Source organism: Castor canadensis, chromosome 11, assembly GCF_047511655.1.
Source record: "Castor canadensis chromosome 11, mCasCan1.hap1v2, whole genome shotgun sequence".
Lineage (NCBI taxonomy): Eukaryota > Metazoa > Chordata > Mammalia > Rodentia > Castoridae > Castor > Castor canadensis.
The window spans coordinates 11,306,476-11,327,358 of record NC_133396.1 but is presented as its reverse complement, the minus strand read 5'-3'; the positions used below and the strand labels follow the sequence as shown (position 1 = coordinate 11,327,358).

General features: G+C 37.7%; 1 long non-coding RNA gene across 2 annotated transcripts in view; it reads right to left on the bottom strand.

Moving 5' to 3' along the window:
- Window positions 1-20,883, bottom strand: part of LOC141414037 (uncharacterized) — a 54,165-nt gene that overhangs the window by 25,139 nt on the left and 8,143 nt on the right. The window contains exon 2 of one of the 2 annotated variants that reach the window (XR_012439140.1): window positions 16,681-16,761. This is a non-coding gene — a long non-coding RNA (uncharacterized lncRNA). The remainder of the gene's footprint in view (window positions 1-16,680; window positions 16,762-20,883) is intronic. The other variant, XR_012439141.1, reaches the window with a different exon arrangement.

The window sequence follows — 20,883 nt, the reverse complement described above, 5'->3', positions numbered from 1 at the left end:
TCTCAGAGTCCAAAGACAAGTAAGAGAATTCCACAAACATGCTATTCAAAGGGAGTCTGCAGAATGGTAACCTGGGGCATTACCTGAAAGCCTATTAGGACATGCAGAATCTCAGGCCCAGTGGCAGAGCTGACATTTTTAACAAATGTCCAGGTAATATCTATGCATATTGAAGTGTGATTGTCTATGAAACACTTATGGAAAGAAGATGCTGGCAGAATTATTCAATTGCAGTTGCTGTATCATTCTGTTTATAAGGTCATATTCTCAAATAAGAAATTACTCAGGAATTAGTGCTCAAGAGCCTTCTGAAGCCTTGACAACCAAAATCAGATGTCTCAAAAAAGAATCAGGAACAAAGAAGCAAGAAGTGAAAGTACAGTGCTAACCCTGAATCCATCAGAACAGAGAGTAAAACAGCCATGAGAATTAATCAAAGAAGTGAATGTGACAGTCATGAGGATTGTAGCCAAAGAAATGAATGTGGATACAATAACCTAGGGGTTGTAAAAATTACATAACTCATGACAGGGAAGACAGGAGAAAGAATACTCTAAGCTTTTATAGAAGGTAGTCCATAAATGTTGTCTAAAATTAAAGCACATTATGTTTTTAAAACTGTAGACTTGCCTAGTATTTCTAAGGTCATAGGCTGGATTCCCAGCATCACAAACAAACAAAACAAACAATAAAAATCTCAGAACAAAGCAACAGAATGGTTCCACCAAATGTTTTCATTTACACCAGCGTCTTTTAAAAAAAAATCAACCTTACATACATATTTCAGGAAATGAGTTCTGTGGGAAAGAGACATGTGAAGTTCAACAATTTCTTCAGTTTCACTTCCCTTTAATTTTCTTACACTACATTCAAAAAAATTGAACACTCTAATTACAATTGCATTTATAGCTATTTTTACAAATAACTTTCTCTTTATCCATCCATCACTAATCTCTTAACTGTACATAAGCAAATTTTTTGGCATTAGTGCTATTTAGAATGAGGTTTAACATCAACAACATAAGTATTGAGATGCTCATATTTTTATATTTTTTCCTTGTCTAAATTACTAAAAAGGAACCCTCATACAGTGCTGGTGGGAATGCAAACTAGTACAACCACTATGGAAAACAGGATGGAGGCTTCTTAAAAAAATAGACATAGATCTGCCAAATGATCCAGCAGTACCCCTCCCAGGGATATACCCAAAGGAATGCAACTCAGGTTATTACAAAGGCACCTGCACACCCATGTTATTGCAGCATTGTTCATGATTGCCAAGCTATGGAAACAGCCAAGATGCCTCACTACCGTCGAATGGATTAAGAAAATGTGGTATTTAGATACAATGGAATTCTGCTCAGCCACAAAGAAGAATGAAATTTTGTCATTCACAAGTAAATGGATGGAACTGGACAGTATCATCTTAAGCAAAGTTAGGCTCAGATGGCCAAAAATTACATGTTCTCCCTTATAGGAGGATTATAGACTTAAAACAAATGCAGTGATATTATTGGACACAGGTCACACACTAAGGGGAGAACATGCATGGAAGGAATAGGGAAAGGGAAGGAAACCTAAAACTTGAATATGGTTGATGTGCTCACTCTATAAGAACAAATATAGTAGTCTTAAACTGGCCGAGGCCACTGTGAGAAGGGGACTAGGAAGTAGTGAAGAGGTCTGGTAGAGATGAACCAGTTTGGGTTGTAATACATATATGCATGGAAACAACACAAGGAATCTCCCTATATATCTATCTTTATCTCAAGCTAGCAAAAACACCATGTTTTTCTTATTATCTTTTATGTTTTTTTTCTTCTACAAGATCAGAGGGTGGAGGGAAGTAGCCCAAATAGTATATACACATGTAAGTAAATGCAAAAACAATAAAAAATAAATAAAATTTAAAAATTACTTCACAAGAGCATGTATAATTTGAAAATAATATAGCAAAGCAAAAAAGGAAAGGGCCTAAATAGTAATTAATTTTTAGTGGTAGAAATAAAGTTGATTTTTTACTTTGGGATCTCTATGTATTGCTAGGATTTTAAAGATTTTTTTTTTTTTTTTTTTACGATTCTGGGTATAAAACCCAAAGCCTTGCACGTTCCAGGCAAGCACTCTACAACTGAGCTACCTCTCCAGCCCTGGTTTTTGAGACAGGGTCTCAAGTCTCAATATATCGGTCAGGCTGGCCCTAACTTGTGATCCTCCTGCCTCCCCATTCTGAGTGCCGGGGTTACAGGTGTGTACCACCACACCTGGCTTAAAGACATATTTTACCTCAAGAATCTATTTCTTGATTCATCATATTTGGGCTTCAGTTCCAAGGTGTTAAATAGAGACAGATATGAGGGACCAAAATATGTTTACAGCAGAGTGCCTTAGAAAGAGTCTTCTCTCATTTACTAGCTGAGACTTCCGAAAGGATATACTCTCAGGGTAAAGTCATTTCGCCAGCCCCCATCCTTAAGATTGCCTTGGGAAGAAAGAGAAGAACATGGAATGAAAATAAAATTGCATTCTTGACAAGATAAGGGTCACAGGCCAGCAGTTCTGCATGTGCAGTTGAGACAGGACAGACTCTCAAGCCTTGAACTTGGATTCTAGTGTTTCCAATTTGCTCATGCACTCAAGTGCTGGCAGACACAAACGGCAAATCTCTCAGAAAGAGGCCCCTGTCATCATACACATTAGAGAATCCCAACAAAGACTTTCAGCAATCTAGCAATGATAACTGAGACAAACGGTAACAAGGCAACATGGATGAGAACCAGCAGAAACAAGAAATAGCAGAATCAGTCCCACAAATTACCCCATACGAATTTTAAAGCAAATACTGTCAGTGGAATGATGAATAAATGACAAAAGAATACATTTAAAAAAAAAAAACCTTGAAATATTTGCAAGAAATATGAAACATTGACCTTTCAGATTTGCAAAAGAACCAAGCAGAATGTTTCAAAATGAAAGATGTAAAAGGCGAAATTCAAAGTTCAGTTCATGTGTTAGGAAATAGATAAACAATATAGAAGAATTAGTTAAGATTGAAGTAACTTGAATTCTCTCTGTCTCTCTCTCTCTCTCACACTTTCCCTCTTCCCCCCCTCCGTCTCTCAGGATCTCACAGCCCAGGCTGTCCTCAGGTTCATGATCTTCTTGCCTCAGCCTCTAGGTGCTTAGATTACAGTCATATACAGCAATGTTTTATTTCTTGATGTGGATGGTGGTTACTACTCATACAAATTTATAAAGTTATCTGTGTGCACTAAATAAGTTTCTGTATGTATATATATATATATATATATATATATATATATATACATTTTTTGCATTTAAATATATGGTCTATTTTTTAATGTGTTCTAAAGTAAATTCTAAGGAACAGTGCAACTTTTAACTGTTTTTCATATGGCCATACTCCTTATTCAAAAGTTAATCTTATCTAACTAGCCTGCTATGTGCTTTCCTCTATTGAATGTCAAGTTAAACATGCAACTGGATCTAGTTCTGGATATTGTATTTCCTGTATTACTTTTCTAGGGCTACTACAGCAAATTTCCACAAACTAGCTGGCTTAAAGCAACTAAAATTTGTTCGCTTATAGGTCTGGAGCCCTCAAATCTGAAATCAAGGTGCCAGCAGGACTGTGCTCTGTCTGAAGGCTCTCGGGGAGGACTGCTGCTTGCTTCTCTTCTAGCTTCTAGTGCTTGCTGACAGTACTTGGCATTCCTTGGATTGTAAAAGCATCACTCCAATTTCTGCTCCGATTGTCAAATGACATTCTCTGTATGTATCTTTTGTACACCCAAATTTCCCTGTCTTAAAAGGACACTGACGCTGGATTAAAACCCATCCTATCAAGCATGTTCTCATCTTCCTTTCAAATGAAGTGAAGTCACATTCAAATATAATGGGGGTTGGGACTTTAAAGTTTGTGTGTGTGTGCATGAGTGTGTGTGTCTGAAAGTCGAAATCAGGACCTAATGCATGCTAGGTGAGTGCTTGCTATTGACCTTGAGTGTGTCTTTTGGCTGACACAATTCAACATGCAATAGGTGGTTTCACTAGCTAATGTTAGAGGTAGAGAAGATGGGGAGAATCTGTAACCTAGTTTTGTTACAGAGGTCATTTGTGGATTTTTGTTTCACTATTCACTCTGTTGTTTTGTTTTATTATTATAGTAATGATGATCAAGAAAGGGAAAAACTCTAAAGGATGGAAGTATCAGAAGCCTACATAATAGAGAAGATTGAATAGGATTTTAAAATGGGAGAAGAAGGGGTGTTGCAAGGAAGCAAATAAAGAATCCCCTGATAGTGGAACTAAAAATGGATTTGTTGTTGGCATAAATCTCACCCAAGAGTCATCGAAATTGTTATCTTACCTAAAATAGCCTAGGAAATTCCCACTTCAAAATTAAGGAAAATTTTGTAAGAACATTTTAAATACATATCTTCAAGTCCAAATTTGTTTTCCTTTTTTCTTTATATAGATTTATCTTTTAATTTCATAAATATGTATAAATACATTTTCATTTTTAATCAACATGTAGGACTTGTACAGATTTATGGGGAACAGTGTGACATTTCAATACATATACAAAATGTGTACTGATCATATCAGTAAAATTGGCTTATCTGTCACCTCAGACATTTATCATTTCTTTTTGTTGGGAACATCCAGAATCCTATTAGATATACTGAAATATTCAATAAATTGTTGTCAGCCATAGTTATCCTACTATGTAATCCAGCTGTACTCTTGTACCTGTTAGCTATTCTCTCTCCATCCCCTTCTCCCCTCCACCTTCCCCAGCATCTAGTAACCACTATTCTGTTATATACTTCTTCAAAATCAACTCTTTAACTTCCAGATCAGTCATAAGGTACAGCACTTATCTTTCTGCACTTGATTTATTTCACTTAACATGTCCTCCAGATCAAACCTGTTGCTGCAAATGACTGTATTCATTCTGGTTATAGCTGAATAGCTGAATATATTTTAGATATATATATATATATATATATATCACATTTTCTTCATCCATTCATCTGTAGATGGATACCTAGGTTGATTCCATATCTTGGTTATTGTGAGCTGTGCTGCAATAAACATGTGAGTGCAGATTTCTTTGGGTCATACTGATTTCAATTCCTTTGAATATTGAAATATTCAGTTGTCCTATTGGTAGATTGCATGGCTGCCCTATTTCTAGTTTTCTGAGGAGCATCCATAGTGTTTTCCATGATGGCTATACCCGTTTACATCCCCATCAACAGTGGATGAGAGCTCCCCTTTCTCTATATCCTCATAGGCATTTTTTCTTTCATTTTTTTTTGTCTTTTTGATAATAGCCGTTGTAACTGGCTAAGATGATATGTCGGTATAGTTTTGATTTACATTTCCCTGATGATTAATGGTATTGAGTATTTTTTTCATATATTCAATGGTCGTTTGTAGCTCCTCTTTTGCAAAATGTCTTTTCAGGTCATTTGCCCTTAATTGGATTATATGGGGTTTTTTTCCTATTGAATTGCTTATATTTTCTGGATATTGACTCCATATCCAATAATTAGTTTTGCAAATATGTACATCTATTGTGTACATTGTCTCTTTACTGTATTGATTATTTGCTCTTTAAAGCGAAAGCTTATTAGTCTGATGCAATCCCATTTAAGTCTGGTCCATTTTAAGGTGATTTTTGTATATGGTGAGAGATAAAAGTCTAGTTATTGCTTTGGCATATGGATATCCAGTTTTCTTGGCACCACTTGCCAAAGAGACTTTTTTTCTTTTGCATGTTTTGGTTGTCTTTGTCAAAAATCAGTTGGTTGCAAATAATATGGATTTATTTTCTGGTTCTCTATTGTCTTCCATTGGCCAATGTGTCTGCTTTTATACCAGCACCACACTGTATGGTTACTGTAGCTTTTTAGTATGTACTGAAGTCAGGTATTGTAATTTTTCCAGCATTATTCTTTTTGCTCAGGTGTTGGTTATTTAGGATCATTTACAGTTTCTTACAACTTTCAGAAGCATTTTATTGTATTTATGTGAAGAACATTAGTATTTTCATAGCAATTGCATTGGATCTGCAGATTGTATTGGGTATTATGAACATTTTGACATATTACATTTTGTTTTTGGTTTTTGTTGAGACAGGGTCTTACTATGTAGCCCAGGATGGCCTCAAATTTATAGTCCTCTTGCCTCAGCATTTGGAGTGCTAGAATTACAAATGTGTACCACACTTGTTCTTAATATATTCTTTTGACCAATGAACATGAGTCATCTTTCCTAATTTTTGTGTCTTTTTCAATCTCTTTCATTAATGTTTTATTGTTTTCATTGTAGAGATCATTCACTTCCTTGGTATGATGGTTAATCTTGATTGACAACTTGATTGGATTGAGAGCTGCCTAGGAGATTAGTAAAGCACACTCCTGTATATATCTGTGAAGTTGTTTCCAGAGAGCATTGGCATATGGAAGAGCAACTGAGAGGGAAAGACCCACCCAAAATGTGGGTGGCATCACTCCATAGGCTGGGGACCTGGTGGGAATAAAAGTGGAAAAAGAAGGAAGTCATCCAATGCATGCACTCCATTTTTTCATGAGTGAGTGTCTATTGCTGCAGCCATTACCTGTGCTCAAAGAGCTCCAGCTTCTTTAGACGTTTTAACATCAACTCACGCTAGCAATTCTCCAGAGATTTCTAGGTCTTTAGCCTCAGACTGGACTGCATCATTGGTCTCTGTTGTCTGAAACTTCCAGTTGCTTGGTCTGAGAAGCCTGGAGAACAATGGCAGTTGTGGCAGGAATGAAAGACAGGGAAGAGTCATCTAAGATGTGGCTAAGGAAGAGAGACAAAAGTTTGTTTTGGACAGCAGGGACACCTGTTCCTCTCAGGCCCACTCTCATGGTTGTTGACAGGCTTCAGTTCCCCAGTGGCTATTGCAAGAGATTGGCTCTTTGCCACATGGGCATTGCCATAGTCACTTGAGAATTCTCATGTGACATGACAGCAGGATTCCTGTGGAGTTAGTTGTCTGAGAAAGAGAGAGCAAGAACTCTAGCCCAATATGGAAGATACAATCTTCCTAATCTGATCTTGAAAGTGACACACCATTACTTCTACCATATGCAATTTGTTAGAAGGTAGTCACTAAACTTAGTGCATGCAGATGGGGACTAGATTGAAAGTCTACTTCTTTCTTCTTTCTTCTTCTTCTTCTTCTTCTTCTTCTTCTTCTTCTTCTTCTTCTTCTTCTTCTTCTTTTCTTCTTCCTCTTCCTCCTCTTCCTCCTCCTCCTCCTCCTCCTCCTCCTCCTCCTCCTCCTCCTCCTCCTCCTCCTCTTCTTCTTCTTCTTCTTCTTCTTCTTCTTCTTCTTCTTCTTCTTCTTCTTCTTCTTCTTCTTCTTCTTCTTCTTCTTCTTTTCCTCCTCCTCCTCCTCCTCCTCCTCTTCTTCTTCTTCTCCTCCTCCTCCTCCTCTTCTTCTTCTTCTTCCTTCTTCCTCCTTCTCCTCCTCCTCATCCTTCTTCTCCTTCCTTCCTCCTCCTCCTCCTCCTTCTTCTCCTCCTTCCTCTTCCTCCTCCCCCCCCCTCCTCCTTCTTCTCCTTCTTATTCCTCTTCCTCCTCCTCCTTCTTTTTTCTTCTCCTTCTTCCTCCTCCTCCTCCTCATTCTTCTTCTTCTGGTGGTACTGAGGTTTAAACTCAGGGTCTCATGTTTGCTAGGCAGGCACTCTACCACCTGGGCCACTCCAACCTTTTTTTGCACTGGGTATTTTTGAGATAGGGTCTCATGAACTATTTGCCCAGGTTGGCCTCAAACTATGCTTCTCTTGATCTCTGCCTCCCATGTAGCTAGGATTACAGGGGTGAATCACTGACACTTGGCTGAAAGTCCATTTCTTCAGAGGAAGAGTTCAAAGAATTTGTCTTAGATTTTTTTGTTCTTGTTTTTTCTTGTTTGTTTTTGAGAAGATAATGATTTTTTACAGGAAAAAAACTTTTGAGACAGGGTATCACTATGTAGTCCATGCTGGCCTTGAACTTGTGGTCCTCCTGCCTCAGCCTTCTGAAGGCTGAGATTATAGGTGTGTACCACTGTTTCTGGCTAGTTCTCAATTTTTTGAGATTTGTCTTGTGTCCCTTCATTGATATTGTGTATCTGGCAGAATAGCTGTACTTACCAGTTTTAAAGGGTGACTTTCACAGTAAAAGACTTTCTCATGGCAAAGTGTCTTAGGGTATCAGTTGAGTAAGCTTTGTTGGCTTTGGTTCTAGATGGCCACTTTAGTGTAGTGTTCATCAGCTTCTTCAGCTGTAATCAATGGCTATGTCTGTGGGTATCTCAGTAGTCTAGGGTACAGGGGTTACGGGATTGCACCATAAATTGGAATGCAGCACTCTCATTTAGGGTAGGTTAACTGGCAGTTAAGGGCATGATGTGCTTCTCTGTAGGTGTAGGGTACCCATCAGTTTCTGCAGGTCACATGGGGCAGGGCTGCTCCAGTGGGCCCAAGTGGGTGTAGTGCAGCATGCCCAGAAGCAGGAAAGGATTTCTACCAGTGACTTAGGGCCACATTGGGCTAGGTAGCACCAGTGAGCCCAGATTGTAGGCTTGTAACTGTCCCAGGGCTGTGCAGATGAGTTTTCCTGACCTCTGAGGGCTGACCTGCTCAGGGTAGGCTGTGTGCTGCTTCCCAGGTCCTCAGCAGGCTGAGCCCCTGAGAACAAACTGCTCAACTGCTTCTTCAGAAGGATGGGCAGAGTGGTGTGGCTTCTTTCTGGAGAGGCTCATAGGCTGTGTCATTTAAGAAAGGCTGCTTGGCTGCTTCCTGAGGGGATGAGTAGGTAGGTGGGGCTATATGTCTGCACCTCAGGGATCCTAGAGGGGGCAGGATCTTTCAGGGATGGCTACCCAGCTATTTCCCAGGGCAGTATAAGGGTGAGTGAGGCCATTTGGTGGCTTCCTGGGGGCCATAGTGGCCTAAGATATGCAAGAATGGCTACCAGCCCGCTTTCCAGGGCCCAGACTGGGTGGATAGGGATGCCTGACAATTTCCTGGGAACTCTGTGGGCTGAACTGTTTAGGTTGCGCTGCCAAGGTGCTTCCTAGATTGGTAGGAGGGTGTGCAGAGCCATGCTGCTGGTTTGCAGGACCCCAGCAAACTACTTCCAGATAGATGGAGTCTCAGATGGCACTGTGCAGCAGGAGCCTGGGTGGGAGGTCAGCACAATGTAGGCTGGGTTGTTTTTCCAGGACCTTCTAGCCTTCTGCTAACTTAGCACCTCTGCACTGCTTTCAAGCCCCGTGAGGGCTGAAGCCTTCTGCAGCATCAAATGGTTCAGGTGTGAATGAGAACTGTTGGGGGCTTTTCCTGTTCAGCAAAGTCCCTCTTGGTTTAGGGTTGATCTCGTGCGATGGGTTGGTAGATGCCATGTGCTTGGTTATCTCCTTAAGGTTATCATGTGTCTTCATTTGCAGTCTCTGTCACATCCCCACTGTATTCTAGTGCTCTGCCTCAAACACTCCAGTGAAATACTATTGCTTTTTAATTTGTTTTTGGTCTTTTTTTTGTGGAAGGAAGTGTACCAGTCACTTCTATTCAGCCATATTACTGACACCACTTTCCCAAATTTCTAATTATATTTATTTTATGTATAGCAAGAATATTTCATGTATATATTCAATATTAAATGTGTTGCATGACATGACAAATAGTAAAATAGAACACAACCATGTTCTTTTGTACATTAAGTATACGTGCATATTAAATATTATCTCAAAAGTTTTATATTTTTCTTTTGAAAAATGGAAAACCACTAAAACAATACTTAGATGAGTTTTAGACCAAAAATATTTTTTTTACATATCATCTGGAAATAATTCCAGTCTTTTTCCACTTCACTAATATTTTTGTATTGTTGTAAGAAACCAAGGTTAACTTTTAAATAAAAAATAATTATGCAATAAAAATTGTGTATAATCATGGAATTCAGTTACAAGAAATTTAATTGCTTTGCATTTTCACTTAAAATGGAAAAACCTAATAACCAGGGGGATTTTCAAAGTCTTGTCAGCTGTTTCTTAGAACTTTCCTTCAAGGATTGCTGATAGTGGTCTTTCAATTATTCCATTTTCACAAAGCACATTAAGCAATTAAATACCAACCCTGCAGTACACCTGTCCAAGCTAACAGGTTGAACTGAAATATTATCATCTGATTCATCAATCTCAGTGAGTTTAAGGTATAACAACTACAAATTTACTAGACAAATAGGTGTAACCAGCTATGATCCCTGTAGATTACCATCAAAATATGTGTATATTTAGTGCAAAAGATTATCCTCAATTTAGATACAAATGACTCTGAAATGATATGCTCTAGATAAGCAGCACAGACAGAAACATATACTAGTTAACCAGGAGCATTGACTTTGCAAAGAACTGGGTTCAGATCTTGAGTCTTTCATACATCAACTGGTGAGGTAATTGATCCTTCCTCAACTTCAGCTTCATTATCCTTTACTGGAGAAAATACAACTTTGGTCACAGGATTCTTGAGAAAGTTGTAAGATTAACACAATGCTTGACTCTTATGTCTTCAATTACTGAATTATTCAGTTGAATAACTGAATTGAATACTGATTTAATGGAATATTAAATCATTCATTTGTTGAATAAATATTCAAAGAAATGGTCATATAGAGATACTCTATAATGTGTGCTTTGAATTCAACTGTCTTCATACTAGTCACTTGAATGTTGATTGAATTTATCACTCTGTTCTACCTGGTGGTTGTATCTAACTTTAAAAATACCTGAATGAGCATATTCAATCCATGACTTCAACATGAAACTTTGTACCATTTACTATGCATTTAATGTAAACATATACATAAAAATGCAATTAATATGTAGTCATAAGTGTTGTGTGATTCAGAGCTTCATTCCAGTCTTTTTCACATTAAACTTCAGGTAGATGAGGAAAAATGTTTTGATTTGTTACCCTGTCTTCCTCTTTGCTTATTACAGGCTGGCCTCAAACCCACAATCCTCCTGCCTCCACCTCCTGGGACTACAGGCACGCACCACCATGCCTGGCCTGTTTCTTTTTCTTTTTCTTTTATTTTATTTTATTGATCTATCACAGGCTTGTCACTTCTTTGTTATAGGAATGTGGATCACAAACTGTAATTAAAAGTTTATGCATAGTCTTCATTTGGTGGTATTTATTATTTTGCACCATTTTAAACCCTTACTACAGGTTCATTCTCTTTAGGAATGCATTTTTTCCCCAAGTCTTCTGATGCAGTTATGTATTAGGCAGACTTCTCCAGAGAAATACAAACAGTGGGATATATAGAGATACAGATATGTAGGAGATTTATTATAATGTGTTGACTAATGTGTTTATGGAAGCTAAGAAGACCCGCAATTTGCTGTCTGCAAGCTAGTGGCTCAGGAAAGCTGGTGGTATAGTCTACTATAACTGTAAGGCCTGATGGGGGGGCGGGTGGGAAGCTGAATATATAAGCCCTGGTCCAAGTCCAGAGGCCATAGTGCTGCTGTCCGAGTGGGGGAATCTCAAACAGCAAATTCACCCTTTCTTCACTTTTTTTTTCTTCTTCTTTCTTTCTTTTTTTTTTTGGTGGTACTGGGGTTTGAACTCAGGGCCTTATGCTTGCTGGGCAGGTGCTCACCCACTTGAGTCACTCCACCAGCCCAGCTTTGTGGTTGAGTATTTTTAAGATAGGGTCTCACGAACTATTTGCTGGACTGACTTTGAACCACAATCCTCCTGATCTCTGACTCCTGAGTAGTTAGGATTACAAGCATGAGCCACTGGAGCCTGGCTTTTTTGTTCTCTTCAAGTACTCAGGGATTGGATGATGCCCGCCCTCATTGATGAGGATGCATCTTTTTTACTCAGTCTACCAATTCAAATGTTAATCTTTTTTGGAAACACCTCACAGAAACACTCAGAAATAATGTCTTACCAGATTCTGGTCACTTCTTAGCCCAATCAAGTTGACACATAAAATTAATCATTACAAGCTGCCTCTAGCCTTTTGGGTGGTATGTAATTCACCCAATCAGAAGGTGACATCAAGGAGACTTCAATGAAACTTGAAACATGGCAGGTAGATCATTTGGTGGTAGAGAGCATTCCAAGAGCAGGGAAAGGCTGAAGTATTGAGAACATATGTTTCTACCAATATAATCAGAGGAAAAGGCTCTTGGTAAGTACAAAGGCAATGGGCAAGTGTGTACGGGAAGGCAGGTTATGATGAACCTGGTATGCCTTGCAGAAGAGTTTGAATTCCACACAGCCAGTACAGGTCACAGGCTGAAGAGTCACAGGAACATGGTTTTTCATTGCCACTTATACTACATTTGCATTGCAGTAGCTATGCAGAAAATAGACTAGAAATGGGTGCAAGAAAGGACCCCTTAATTCACTTTGTCTTCTTCTTCCTCAATGTAGTGCAATTCCTCAAGCTTCACAGATCTTTTCCATTCTGTTGTACTATCATCATGCATTTTTCTTTTTATGGCATGCATGTTTCTCTATTGTCCTTATTAATTTACATTTTGGGTCTTTGACTAGATCATAAGCTCCTTGAAGGCAGGGACTATATTGCATTCACTTTTGTACTCCAAGTGTCTACTTTGGAAGAAAGTAAGTAAGCATTCAATAAATTCACCAATGCATTCATTCAATAATTATTCATTGGATACCTACTAAGTGTTTTCTTAAAACATCATTGAACATATGAACAAAACAGAAAAATCATTGACCTCTTGGAGTTTGCATACTAATTGGGAGAGATGATAAATAGCAAGTAATAAATTAAGAAATGGGTAAAATCTTAGTTTATCAGAAAGTGATAAGGGCTGGGAAAAACAAGTCAGAGAGAGAAAGGGGTGCAATTTAAAATATGGTGCTCAGAGAAAACCTCACTGTGAACACAGATTTGCAAAAGAGGAATCAAGCTGTATGGATATCTGGGCAGGGGATAGAAGGTTATAGGCAGAAAGAATTGTCAGAGGAAAGCCTTGAAACTAGAGTATGCCAGGTTTTCAAGGAACTGCAGAGGCCAGTGTGGCTGGAACAGTGCGTCCTGTAAGGCTACTTTTAGGCCATTGTAATGACTTTGGCTTCTACTCTGAGTGTGTTGTGGGCAGAGGAATGGCATGATTCAACTGCTGAGTTAAACAGTTAAGCAGCTGTTTGAGAACAGTCAGAAGGACACATGTTCTGCACAAGAGGAGAGGTGCCTTGGATGTGTGTTATCAGTCAGTGTAGAGAGAACTGCTAGCTACTTTGTATAGTTTGACAACAGACAGCTTCAACTGTGTTTGCTAAGGGTTAAGTGGAGGATAAGAGTGAGGAGAGAAAGAATAACTGGGAACTTGGAGTTGCTATTTGCTGACATATGTTGGGTGATCTTCAATTCATTGTCCAAACTATGATACTGTTGAGAATGAAAATAGGTGCCATGTACTTGGAAAAACATGTGTAAACTGAGACTATTGTAGAAAATTCTTTACTCTATAGCTGTGGTTCTTGGAAAAGGGTGATTTCATACTCAAGGGTATTATTCAGGAATATCTGAAGACATTTTGGTTGTCATAACTGGGGCTCTGCTACTAGCATACAGTACATATAGGCCAGGGAAGCCTGGATGCAGAGCCTAGTTCCCCAAAACAAAGAGTCATCTGGCATAAAATACCAAGAGTGCTGGGGTCAAGAAACCCTGCCCTAGAACTAGGAAAGTGAATGGGAAGATCAGGTTTGGTGAAATGAATTGAAATGAAGATCACTGTAATTGAAGAGATGCATTATGAGGATGCTATCTTCCTCCATTGATCTTTTCTACTCAGCCTACTTCCAAAAAGTATCTCTACATAAGGCCATTTACCAAAAAGTCATATACTCATTAACATTGCAAAGCATTGGTTAGGCAATTAGACAATTAAAATATAGGGCCTTAAGATTATAACTGGGGTTTTAGTGGGACTATAATCTACTCCATTGCTATCCTTTTCTATTGCAGTAAAAACCATGCAACATAAAAGTTACCAATTTATCTTTTGTAAGAGTATAGTGAAGCAGTGTTAACTATACACATATCATTGTATAACAGATCTCTAGAACTTTTTCATCTTGTAAAACTGAAATTCTTTCTTCCTTCCTCCCTCTCTCTCCTTTCCCTTCCCCTTCCCCTTCCTTGCTTCTTTCTCTCGACAGGGTCTTGTTAGGGAGTAGAGGCTGGCCTTAAATTCATTATGTAGCCCAGGCTAGCCTTAGATACAGGATCCCCTGCCTCTGGTTTCTGAGTGCTAGGATCACAGATGTGCACCACCACACCCAGCTTCACCACATTTTCTTTGTCCAGTCATCCATAGATGAAAATTTAGATTGCTTTCAGTTCTTAACTATTGTGAATAATAAAACAATGACTATGGACATTTAAACATTTCTTAGAGATCCTGCTTTTATATATAAACCCAGAATTGGAATGGATGGATCATATGGTAATTCTATTTTTAATTTTTGGATGAAACTCCACAGTGTTTCCCATAATTTCTATTGCTACCAACAGGACACAGGGATCCAATAGCTCTACAACCTTGCCAACACTTGTTATTTTCTTTTCTATTTTTTTTTGTTTTTTTGAGACATGGTCTTTCTATGTAGCCCAGGCTGTCCTTGAACTCACTTTGCTCCTGCCTCTACCTCCTGAGTAGTGGGATTGCAGGTATGCTCACCTCTCTGGCTTTGTTTATTTTGTTTTTCTTAGTGGCCATCCTAAAGAGTATGAAGCTACATCTCATTGTGTTTTTCATCAATTATTTCATCTTTGATCAAAGGCTCAGTTTAGCTACATCATTGGTGCTAATTGACTCTTGGATTCTCAAAGCATATATAATAAGGAAGCTAGAATTTAGTTTTAATGCATTTCATTTTTTCAGTGCGGGGGATTGAACCAAGGGACTTGTACAAGCTTGGCAAATCCTTTTCCAAAGAGCAACATCCCCAGTCCCTGAATGCAACTTTGTGTTTTGGTCTGGTACTGGGGTTTGAACTCAAGGCCTCATACTTGCCAGGCAAGTGCTCTACCATTTGAGTCACATCTACAGCCTGCCTCGAATGCAACTTACGAAAATGATTGCCACTCATAAAAGACACCTATCTGAAATTGATTTTACAATCAAGGTTCTTTCTACCCATGACAATGGTAAACTTCTCAGGAAGAATAAGATCAATAAATGAGATGCCCAAACTCATTCTTATCTCCACTCTATCTTCTCATCAAAAAAGAATGAATGAATCAATGAACAAATGAATGAATGAATGAATGAATGAATAAACTAATGTCAACATCATTACAATCAGTAACTTAACTCTTCCATATCTCTGTAGTCATCCTTTTCCTCTACATCTGTTTGGACCATCTGTGAAGTTATAATGAACCCTTACAGTAGTTCACCTGAAAACATTCTTCTAATCTGAGTTTATACCCTTGCATTTCCCCCCTTTTTTTGCTTTCCTTCAACCAACTTAAGTCATGAATGAAACAACTCCAACAGTTGGAAACACCTGAAAGAGTATGTTAAGTTTCTCAGCAGCTAGAACTGGACAGTGGCAAACATTAGCTAATAATGCAAATTATGAAACACTTTAAAGGCAGCTTTAATTTTCTGCACTCAGGACTAACAGACAACTTTTATAAATTCCTACCCTCTTCTATCTCAGTCATCCTCTGAGATCTTATAAAATGGGCACAACCTTTAAGAAAATGGGCAAAGTGCCTTTCTACCTATTTTTACATACGGAGAGGATGCCTGCATAGTTTCCTTTTTGGAAGAAATGATATCAAGAGTTAGGATTTTTTTTTAGACAGTGTCTCGCTATATAATTCGGGCTGGCATTGAACTCATGATTCTCCTGCCTCATCTTCCTGGGATTAAAAGCATACTTGGCTTCATGGCTGAGTTTTGCACTTTCCTCTTCCTCCTCAGTTTGTATACAGGCACACAAGAGTATTTGAGGGCATTACATAACCTAGTCCTGGGCAAGAGCAGACTGTGCCAACTTGCAGGACTCTGCCCTGGGTGTGGAATGGGAAGGAAACAAGTCTAGGCATGACTGTGACCCCCAAACATGGGGGCACTCCAGGGGAAGTTCATGGAGAGAGACAGAGCAACAACCAACCTCTGTGCTCTGTTCATTCAGGATAGATTTCATGAAAACTAAAGACAGCTATAAAACAGTCGTGCTTCTTTCAGTTCATGAATTTTTCATATTTGAATATTTGTCAGCCAGCTATGAACATTTTCAACATGAACACTCTTTCTACATATACTGCGAGGGAAACAGTTCTCCCACGTGACTCCATTGGCACAATAAAGAACCAACAATGCTATGTAAACATTCAAGGAGAAAAACAGAGAGAACCAAGATTCAGGGCAACTTCTGAACTTTGGAATCGCCTATGCTGCTATTGTGTGCTTAAATGGCATGCTGTGATCATGGGTACTGTCACATGAGGTGTCTACATGTAAGGCATTCCTACTCTCAGCCCTACACATCTCCCCAAATAAAACAAAACAAGCAAAATGACTGTGACATGCCAAAAGGATTAATATGTTGTCCTTACGCGACCTTCTCCTCACTTCCACTTGAAGAAAACAGGTGGTTCATTTTAGTCACACACAGATTCATGTTCCAGTCCTGAGACCTAGACAAAGAATCATAAACAGATCAATTGAATACCTGCTTTTCCAAGAATGAAAGATACTCATGTTCTGGAGCTGATGCCCAAATCCCTTTATCTCCCACAACACTCACTGTTAATTACTACCTGTCAATGCTTGTTAAGAACTGCCTGCATCCACTTTCTGAATCTCAAAATAAAATTAATATCCACAGTGGGCATACTTCCTGAGGCTCAGCATGGGTGCTCTATAAATCTATTATCTAAATGTGACAACAAGAAAATAATTTTTTTTGCATTTGTAAAATTCAGGAGTGCTTATAACCTTCAGGGAAATTGGTCTTTGTTCTTGAGTATTACAAGTGCATCACATAAATTGTCTGCCCCACCGAATACAGAAATAGAACTAAGAGTGTGTACATATAACATCTTAAAAAATGATTTCATTTTACTTGTCATTCTACTTCCAAAGCATAATACAAAATTAATTGAAGAGAAAACTGGAATATCACCCACCACAGAGGCACATTACTGCTCAGATCTTCATCTTCTATATGACTTATTTTTATTTTTAAAGCACTGTGTTCAAGACACAAGGCTCAGTTCATTTTTTTTAGAAGATGCACTGATATTTTCTCTGCTCTTGCTGTAGAAACTTTCTGTCTTTGAAGGAATCTCAGTTACTGTGACTATGAAATCTTAAAAATTTATTTTTTCACTAATTATCTACTCAACCAGCATTGATCACAACTTTCTAAAATAATTCAACCAGAATAATTAAAAAGGTCAAATATGTATATATTTTCAGTCAAGTAAAAAATTTAGCTTCAGAATCTATAACAACAGAAAAATGGTAATGATATTATGGAAGAAAACAGTAGATAGGTTGGTAGGTTGGACTTCTTCTGAACACATTAAAAACTTCAATATAATTCTATCTATTCTTCTAAAATCCTGAAGATTTTGATAGGATGATTTTTATAAGACAACTTCTCTTAACATAAATACAGGAAGAATTCTTATCTCCTATATATGTTTTTAAACTCATGATAGAAGTAAAATATTTAGCTAAGAAAAATTATCTAATTTTTCTTTGCTTTCTTGATCTTTCCTCTTACTCCTGTCTAATTCTATACATTCTATGTAGAACATTTTGAATGGGAAATAATCAATTATTTTAAACAAAGACTCAATAAATCTTTCTTATTGTTATGCTGGGGGCACATTGTGGCATTCACCAAAGTTCTGACACTACATCAAATATTTCATAGTTGAATTCACCTCCAACTAAGAATTTTTCCATTTTAAATAATAAAATACCCCCTCACTATTTATTCATCAGGTAACTAGGAAAATGGGGAAAACCTACTTTGATTTTAAGAATGTGCCTAATGTAAAATTTAAAATTGGTTAGTAAAAAGATAACAACCACTAGTAATGGCTACAAGTGAAAAGTTAATACAAATGTAATGAATGTAACAAATATAGAGACAGAATAAAAAAAATGGAAGAAATTAGAATATTGAGGTCTTAATGCATTCAGATGACTGGAACAAACCAAAATAATGTCATCATTATATTTCTGTAATAAAGGAAACCATACCATAAACATTGGTGATGGAAGCTGAACAACTCTTTCCACTTCTCATTAACCACTACTATGCCCCCTGCTGTTCGCTTTGTTAATCCTGACGTTACAGGGCCAAAGGCATATGCAAACCATGCGCTAGCTATTCAGCTGTTCTTTAAATCCATTCCTCACTATGCAATGGAATTGTTTTCTCCAGATGGTCTCCATTTCCTCTTAACTAGCATCCAACAGTGTTTTGATTTGGTGCAATAAAAAATATTTCTCCTTCTTTCCTCTTCCATTAGACTAAACATTTCTAGTCATATTGCCTCATGTTGGTGGTGATATTCCTCTTATTTCAGGACTTTCTTTTATGGCAGCACTGGAGTTTGAATTCCGGTCCTTGTGCTTGCTAGGCCTACTACTGCTTGAGCCACTTGGCCAGCTCAAATTTCAGATCTTTCTTATCTCTGGCCTTAAAAGGTATTTTGTTTGTTTGTTTGTTTGTTTTGTTTTGTTTTTCTGAGTACTTGGTATGACACACATTCTTGCATTCAAGTTTTCTTCTACATCAAATACAGTATCTTCATTCTTAGGAAAGGAGCTCATGCCTAGAAACTTCATAGAAATAGTCATAGTCAAAAGCTTCAGTAGCTAACAGCCTTGGTGCACAAATGCACCAGGCATCTTCTTGGTGCTTTGGGGATGTCTTAATTCATTTGATTTCCTTAGCCATTCTATGAGGTCAGTACTGTTATCATTACCTTTTCATAGGTGAGGAAGCAAGGCACAGAAAAGTGTTTTGCTTAGCCTGAGGTCCCAGAAATAGCAATGGAGGAGCTGGAAATCCAAAACAAGCAATAGAGGTGAAGACCCTATGCTTTATTTATTAACTTTTTAATTGAATTACTTAAATTTCCTTTCCAATTAAAAGTGAATGACTGAGAAAAAACTAGAAGGCATCTTTAAAATAAAATTTTCACATAATATCTGTTGTTTAATTATAAAAAATGGGTTTGAAACACAATGCATGAAATATAGTATATAGAAGGTCATACAAATGACATGATCAGCCAGTAAATTCTGCATTTTAGAGTCACCATTCTCCTTCCAAAATAGTCCATGGCTATTGGTTATGTAAACACTTGAGCCTGAAATAACTAACATCTTTATAGAAAACAGGATTTGTGTGTCTAGGATGGGAGATGTATGAATATGTTGGTAACACCCATATAATTTGATGTTATTTTAATCATATTTTGAAAATCTGTTTCTCTGATACTTAATTTTAACTTTAAAGAGAGTCACTGACAATGATCTTTCATTTCACCTTGCTGTTACTCCTATGTCAACATCATGTGAAATTAGGTTACTAAAAAATTGTGACAGTGAGGATTCTCAGTCTGTGTGCTTGAACGGTGCCTTCAGCCTACCAAACTAAAATATGAATCAACTCGATTCTCCCAATGTTGATGGGCAGAACAGGGCTCAATCTACTGATAAAGGAAAAAGTAGAGTAATGTTACTTACCTTTGTGGTGTCATTTTGCTCCCTATGTTCTTGCAAATTTTTTGTCATAGCTTAGGAGGAAGTTAGATTTCTAAGCAATGTGTATCTGGTATTTGGCATTTTACCATCTCTACCAATGGTAGAGAAAACTTAAAACTGGGGCCCCAAAATAGTAGTACCTTGCTTCCTTTCTTGATTCTACAAGAACAAAACACATATTTTTGTTAGACTTCGGTTCCCTTAGGTTCACACTGGGAGGCACTTTGATTTGCTACTTCATTAGGATGGATTAAGAACTAATATTAACATTATAATCCCCTCTGAACTTTTTTAACTAGCATATTTTTACTTTTTTGAGATAGCATCTCACTATGTAGACAAGGCTGGCCTCAGACTTGCTACATAGTTCAGGGTAGCCTTGAACTTGCAATCTCCTGCCTCCATCGCTAGAGTGCTTGGGTTATAGACATGTGCTCAACATGCATAATATATTTTAAATAACTACTATCCAAAGCTCTGCTATGAAAAATTAATGTCATTAAAAATAATGCCATGTACTATGTTTTTTCATAGAGGACTATATGGGTATTAAAAATCCAAATGTTTATTGGAAACTTAAAATGAGCTTCCTATGTCATGGATCTCATGGGAATAAGTTTAAGAAAATTATTCAAAAATTTTTCTACATTTTTTTCTTTAAAATTTCTACAAGCATTTCAGAATTTATCCACAGTGCCAGATGGTGTTACCATATTCCACACAGTTTCTTTATATACAGTGGCATCCACTTTGGAAACATGCCCAAAAATGTTTAATAAATGTATTTTGATATTTATCTGGGTTACAAGAAACAGAAACAAAAGGATAAACAAGGACCTCTAAATTGGTAATCTTCAGAAGTTGTCTTTAACAGATATGCAAGGTTTCTAGAATTCCTTCATTTCTTATCAAAACACAGGGTTCTCTTCATTTCTCACCCAGTAAGTTGTTTCCCTACTGGATGGGGGTTCTAGAATAGACTGCCAAGGAACTCCACCGGCAGTAGAGTATAATCTCCCTGCTGTGTC